This window comes from Fulmarus glacialis, unplaced genomic scaffold, assembly GCF_000690835.1.
Source record: "Fulmarus glacialis isolate BGI_N327 unplaced genomic scaffold, ASM69083v1 scaffold24473, whole genome shotgun sequence".
NCBI lineage: Eukaryota > Metazoa > Chordata > Aves > Procellariiformes > Procellariidae > Fulmarus > Fulmarus glacialis.
The window spans coordinates 36,604-43,938 of record NW_009205209.1 but is presented as its reverse complement, the minus strand read 5'-3'; positions in this window follow the sequence as shown (position 1 = coordinate 43,938).

Below are 7,335 nucleotides of genomic sequence, written 5' to 3'. Positions count from 1 at the left end.
TCCCACCAACACCGCCGTAGCTGGGGGGGGACCTTGGTTTTCTGTGTTCATTTTTAAGTCTGCTCCGTAGAAATTCCCAGCTGTGTATTTTAAGAGATTAAACCTGCTTTGCATCTGTTTACTCTGCAAATGATGTCTCTAAATTGAGCCTAAATCTAAAATAATTCATAGACATGAAATCTTCATCTTTCTAACACGGCGGTGAAGCTTAATAATCACAGTTGGGGTTTCACTTCGAACACTTATAATTTGTTTGGGGAAATCTTGAAGGCACAAAGTGAGCGTCTGTCTCTTTGTTACTTCCATCATGGCTGTTTGAGCCTGGTACCTAATTAATTGATAGCATCTTGAAGAAGGATAGACATTTGCATAGCTCTTAAAATCGCTGTGTTAAACCAATGCCTGGCTGCCTCCCCTTCCCGAGAACACCCTCAGACAGCCCATGCGGTCCCTCAGCTTTCTGCACTTGGAGAGCAGCGCAAGAGAAACCTTGTTGAAAGACATTTGTGGTTGATGTTCAGTATCAGATAGGCAGTACGCTGCTTGAGTAACGACTCGGGAAGCTATTTTAAGCGGCAGTCGTGTAAAGCAGAGCTCGCCAGGGCGCGGTACTTGCACTAATAGCCTGATGTCAGTTCGGAGCGCAGTGCCAGGAGCCTGCCGTGGCCGATGGTTTCCTCTGTTGTTGCTACCCTGATGGTGCAACTTGCTGCCGTTGCTGATGGTGGCCGCAACCCAAATTAAATTAGTCAACATGGCGAAGATAATGTGATTTTGGTGGTGCCTCTCTAGGTGAGGTAGTCGGTTATCTGTTATCTCTGGCATAACATCTTAAGACGCTGCAGTATTTTTGAGTCCATTGTTCATCCTGTCCCGCCGGCAGGATGGCGGTGGTGTAGCACGGCTGCTCTCAGGTTGCTCTCACGCACTCCGATGTGCAGCTTTTTTCTTCCAAGAACCAAGTTCCTGGCTGATGGGAGAACCTATCCATCTTTCTTTTGGTCTTGTGCGTGGCTTTGCCCATTTCTTCCTCTTGCAGTGGTCAGTCGGGCTAGCGGCTCTCCGTCTCCGGAACCACAGCACCTTTTCTGAAGGGTGTGTTTTTTTCTTTAGCCCTTTCCATCGTGCCTGTGATCTTGAGCCTGAAACTCCTGTAGGGATGGTTACTCCACCAAGGTGCAGCTCACCGCCCAGCTGCTTCCCGACCTTAATCCTTCGACAGCAGCAGCTTCTGTGGGTCTTAAGTAAAAAATGAATGGAAAAGCTTTACAACCAACCTAGAGAAACAGCTTAAATGTTCAGCAAGAAGAGGCAAGTTTGGACTGATGTATTTGCTGGTCTAAATGTGCATCCTGTTACTGCTTCAATGCTTAAGCTGCTTCTCTCTGTCCAGAGAATAATCTTGGTTGGAAGGGATCTGTTTAGCCCAATGCCCCACTCGGTGCAGGGCCAGTTGGATGAGGTTGGTTGTAAAGCTTTTCTGTTCGCTTGTAAGTAGACGAGACCCAATTTCAGCAGCGTGCGGCTCTTTGTTAACAGACGTAGGGAGTTATGTAGCTGAGCTGGAAAAGCTCATCCTCTGGAACTGGAGCAAGCGAAGATTTGGCGGTGAAAATCTGCTCCCAAATAAGTTTTTTGAATAAGAGCTGGCGCAGTAAATTGGGGTTGAGTTTTTGAGCTCTGGCCAGTCACTGTACCAAAATAAAAAGGCAAGAGAAGGAAACGAGGGAGCGGAGTGCCCCCAGCTTCCTTCTCTGTTGCTGAATACTTGGAAGGGGGTTTGGAAAGATCCTTCCATTCCCAGTTAAATATTTAGCAGCAGCTCAGTGATGCTAGTAGGGGCAGTGACCTCTCTCGATGCTGCTAAGCTTCTTCAAGCAGGCAGAAAGTTAACTGGAAAAGACGAATCTCTGGGCAGTAACAGCTATTTTAAAAAGCTGAGAGAAATAATCCCCCTCAGCTACAAAATGATCATCAGTAAATTGTTGGGATACCAGCTGTCAAGTCAATGTTCTGCTTCCTTAGCGCGCCCATCTGCCCCGATCCTGCAGAGCTCAGGAGTTTGTGCTGTTTGGTTGCTGCTGATCTCTCTTTAAATACGAGATGCGGCAGGTAAAGGCTGTTTTCTCACTTCATGTCTTGGAGGGTTTTATGCCAAAAAAAATTAGAAACTCTGCTGATTCACAACAGTGTCATTTGGGAATTAATTTTTCAGCGATGTCTTGCTTGGTGCGGTTCAGTTCTGCATTCCCTTAAGCTGTGCACAAGTCATGTAAGACTTATTATGAACACAGATCCTCCTTGGCTCCTCTGCCTGCACCCTGCATCTGAAACGCTCTCTGGATCCCCTGTGTCCCATTGCAGCCTCTTCTAAGCCGGTTATGAAACTCCATGTTATCCAGTTCCCTCCAAAGATGGTTCAAAACCGCTGTCAATCCTCGGTCTCTGTGGTTAATCCAGAGGAGGTGTGTTGGTGCAAAGGGGAAGGAGGGAAGGCATTTGGGACAGAAACGCATCTTTCTCTTTTGGTGTATGTACTCTAGTTTTGATACCATTTAATATCTCTTTTTTTTTTTTTTTCCTTTGTACAGGCAGTGGCTTTCAAGTAGGTGGTTTTTAAAATTAAAAGTGCTTGAACAGGGAAGCAGCCCTGGAAACAATCTACTTGAAGCCGGGAGGCAGCACTTTGTTAGAAAATCAAACAGCCCTTGAGGCATTTGTCAGCGTACGTGGTTTAGCCTTGCTTCATTCAGAGGTAAACTTGCTGTTGCCGGGCAAGGCTAACCCTCTCTCCTAAGGCTGACAACACTGGCTTCTTAAAGTCTAGCTTAAAGCTGTTCGTTTTCAGAGTGCATCAGCGTGCAAAATGTCAGGCTGAAATACCCCGTGTCCGTCAGCGGTCGGCTCCTGCGCGGAGGTAAGGCTTGGCTCCGGGATCCTGCCCTTGCTGGGGCAGGGAGGAGCGTGCTGTACTGCAGACCGTGCGACAGCAGCACGGAGATGGCTCCGTCTAATGTTGTATCTCTATGCGTCCTTGGCATGGGAAGGCCAGAGGTTCCTGCAGGAAAAAGATCCTTCTCTCGGATTCTTGGAGCTTCTTCCCCTGCGTCGAGCTGCTGTTTGACCCTTTAACTCTTAAATTGCACAACCCCACCTTATGGGTGAGGTGAGGCTTTGGGACAACATCGGTTGTCGTCCCCTCCGCCTCTCTCACTCACTTCGGTGCTGGATGGCCAGAGCCACAGCAGCTTGTTCTCCCGTGTACCCCACTCTGTCTCTGTCTTGGCCAGACAACACGAAATGTGCTTGGCTGCACCATCTGCGTTGTTATGCCTGGGCAAGTTTTTGGCCTCCTTGGTGGTTAACAGAAATAGATTTTAATTAAAAGCTCATTATCGAGTTGTCGTGTAGCATTAGTAAATAAAAATAACTTTTACAGCCCTGTCTTGTGGTTCAGTAAGTGGCAATTGAAAGTATTTGACATCACTTTATTTAAAAAAAAATGGAAGAATATTGCATATTTGATTCCCCGTTCACTTCAAATGGGCTTTAAATCCAAATAAATGGTTGTCTGTGGCACTCCTGTTATCATTCAAGTCCAGAAGGAGAATTAAATGTGGTCTGCAGTCTCAAAGTTAACTCAATTTCAGTTGTAAACTGTTGTGGGTGGTTTGTTTGGGCATCTCCTGGTGGGATGAAGAACAGATACAGCCTACCCAGTTATTGTTTCCCAGGTGGTTACTGGAGGGATGCTCTGCTCAGCCCTTGCCTTTCTGCCATCTCCCTCCCTGTTTCAGTGCAGAGGTGTCACATCCTCTTATTAAAGCTTGCTTCTAAATGGAAATAACACCACGTGGTGGAAGCTGAGCATTGCTTCTGGGGCTCAGTCCCCTTTTCTGCATGGTCGTTTAGACCGTCATGTTGTCACAAAAGGGGCTCTCTGCAATCTCCTCATCTCTGGCGCAGAACTAACAGGTAATAAAATGATCTGCTAAGGTGAAAAGCCATTTTCTGCGTTATTTAAGGATGAATTGGTGTAGTGAAATATTTTATAGGTGTTAGTAATTTCTTCAAGGTCATACTTTAACCCAATACCGTGCTTCCCGCAAAGCGGTTGCATTGTGTGGGGTACGGAGGGACCGTTGCGATGGGTTTGCTCTGGGAGGCAGCATGCCCAGGCTGAGCTGGTGAGCGCTGCCTTCATGTCCTCCAGTCCCTTGTTTGTGCCCTTATTCCCCAGCCTGACCCCAGGGACGGCTGAAGCTCCCGTGTTTCGTTTGTGATGACAAGGAGGCGAGATCTCCGTCCACTGTCCCCCGACAGAGCTGGGTTCTGTCCCCTGGTGTTTGGGCACCTCCCTGTTGCCCGAGGAGAGCTTCTCACGTGAAGAACCTTAATCTTAAACAGTTTAAAATGTCCTTTTTTTTTTTTTTTTTCCCCTTTTCCACGTAGCTGGTGTAAATTCAGTTTGACATCGTTGGAAGAAAAGCATCAGCCTATGCCAGTGAGTTTTGGGAATCGCTTTCCTCTGTAGACCCCCTGCTCAACCCTCTCCGCGCAGGGTGGTTGCACCCTCTTGTGCCCATTTTTTGTAGTGCTTGGCCTCCCCCCTTGTCACCCCATGAGGAGGGGATCTCATAACCCCTCTGCTCGTTTTTGCGGCTGGGTTATTGATGCGTTAGCTAAGGAGCGGTTGTGAAACTTGACAGAAAGGTTGTGCACTGAAATAAATTGTCCGCTTGCCTGCTAGTTGGAAATGACTCTTGGTGCAGGTTAATAAATAATGCAAACCCTGTTAATAGATGCCAAATGCGATGTCTCCGCTGGAGAAAAAGATGATGCCAATAACCCGTACTGGAAGTACTCTATTCTAGCCGCTGGCTGCTGAGTTTTAAGTGTTTAGTGCTGTTTACTTAAAACGCTCTGCTGATAAATTGTAAGCACTCTGTACTTAGTAAAGAACATAAATTCCAGCTCTGCAGAATAACAGCCTTGCAGCGCTTACCCTGCTTATGAAGCAGTTCATCCACGTATTCCTTCAACGACTCGCTGAATATCTCTAACAACCACGTTGCCATCATGCTAAGGGGAGAAAGCAAAGCTGCAAATGCAAGAGGCGACGCCTGCAGCTGACCGAGGATGCTGAAGCGACGCAGGTTCTGTCCTGCGGTTCGGGTTATGGTTGTCGTGATGTAACTTTTTATTGGGAGATTGAGCTTTTTTATAGCATCGTGCCAGCTGCTCTGGCTTATGGCTGAGAGGGGATTTTTCTCCTCTAAACCTCTTTGTTTTGTTTTCAGGAGCTCGTAATGGCTTGCAAAATCGACTTTGTGCTTCAGGTGTCACTTCAGTGCAGAGCAGAGGAATGGCGTTATGGGCAGAGGACGGGATGGGGAGCTGCCAGCCCATCCTGGCTCTCCCCCAGCTCTCTGCCCAGCCTTGGAGAGCAGCTCTCTCCATCTCCCCGTGCCTGGGGGGGTCTTTTTTTGTGTTTTATGGCTCGGAAATGTGGCAGTTAATGATACGAGGCCTATCAAGTAAGGGTAAGGAGGGCTGAGGTCCTGAACGTCTGTAAAACAGTTGGAGTTCAGCTGTCAAAAGATGCCACTTGAATGCAGATCGTTATTTTAAGTACTGAGGTGTGGAATGAAATCATGTATGTTGAAATAAATGTGGCTGCTGTTCCATTTATATATTTAATGAAGGTAATTCAACACAGTCAGGGAGGATGTCTGTGCAATGTTATGGTTGGAGACTTTAGCACCGTGCAGGCAGGAATGTAAAATATATATATCTGCCATAACGGACGCGTGCAATGACAGAGTGCCAGTGTAAAATCTAGCAGCAGAAGCAATCGCTTAAAATATTCCCGTTGCCAGATTAAAATTGCGGGGGGGGGAAACACAAACACACAAAGTTCTTGCTTTAATGCACGCTGCTGGTCTTGGAAACTAACTGCCAGCTTGCTTTTAGGGAGGAGATCTTCGGGTCGTGCCGGCTGGTGCCGTGTGGTGAATAAGGTTTGGGTGCCTGCGTGAAACTCTGCAGGGGTGGCTCGGTGGGGAGCCGCAGCCGCTGGAAATCCCAGCCCAGGGGGGGACTTGGTGGGGTTGCTCCGGTGTTGTTCAGGACACCGATCCCATGGGATGTGGAGCGATGGCTGGGGAGGAGACGCTCCCGTCAGCAGCACGCAGGAGCCTGTCCTGGGAAAGGTTTGGTGTGGGGCTGCATGCGTGCAGGCACCCATCGCTCCTCTAAAGCAATAGGCTGAAATGTGGTCTTTGCAGAAAGAAAAAAAAGCCCATAACGCCTTATGCAAAGCAGTTTAATTCTAATTAAGAAATAGCCCTTTGATGGCAGCCTGTTTTTATGTGCCCACAGAAACGGTACAAAATAGCTGTTTAAATGTGTCTCGCTCTGTTTTGTCTGAACACTCGAATTAACCTCCCTCTTAAAATAATACTTGGGAAAAGATTTTCCGCAATCTGAGCCATCCTGTGCCGAGCTGAAGCTCATCATGGGGACTGGAGGCTAGCTAAATGTGTGAAATTAGGGTTTTATAATTACAACACTGCAAAACTTGCTCCTCCTGGTGTTTTTGACCTCGAGGTGTTGACGGTGCTTGATATGAATTGCAGAGAGGCTGTGGCGAGCCGTCCTGGGGTGTTGTTTTTTGGAGGGTAGCATCGGCTTTATTCTATTCTGGGACTGTCGGCGTGCATGCGTGTGCCCTGGGAGGGGGAGAAAATAGCGATATGCTCATTTAATCAAAGCCAGCAGAATGGCAATGAGCTTGTCCTCAACGGCTTTGCCCACAAGGCGGCAGTGGGTGACAACGGGAGCGGCGCGTCACCCGCACCAGCAGTCCCTGCCATGCCTGAGCATTAATATTGATGCTGTCCAGGTGGCACCAAGATTGAGTTGTAGTGACAAGAGAATGTGGCGAGATCCTTTTGCCCTAGGGCTTTAGAGTAATGGCCATATGTCTCGGTCCAGCAATTGTTTCCACCGTGCAGATGGAAGACCAAAGTGGCTTTGGCGTATTAGATTCATCTGTTGTATGTCCCTCTTCACCTTTCTGCCTCCCAACTTGATGCTGTCCAGGTGGCACCAAGATTGAGTTGTAGTGACAAGAGAATGTGGCGAGATCCTTTTGCCCTAGGGCTTTAGAGTAATGGCCATATGTCTCGGTCCAGCAATTGTTTCCACCGTGCAGATGGAAGACCAAAGTGGCTTTGGCGTATTAGATTCATCTGTTGTATGTCCCTCTTCACCTTTCTGCCTCCCAACGCCTTCTGTTTTTATGAGCAAACTTCAGTAACAACATAGACGCAG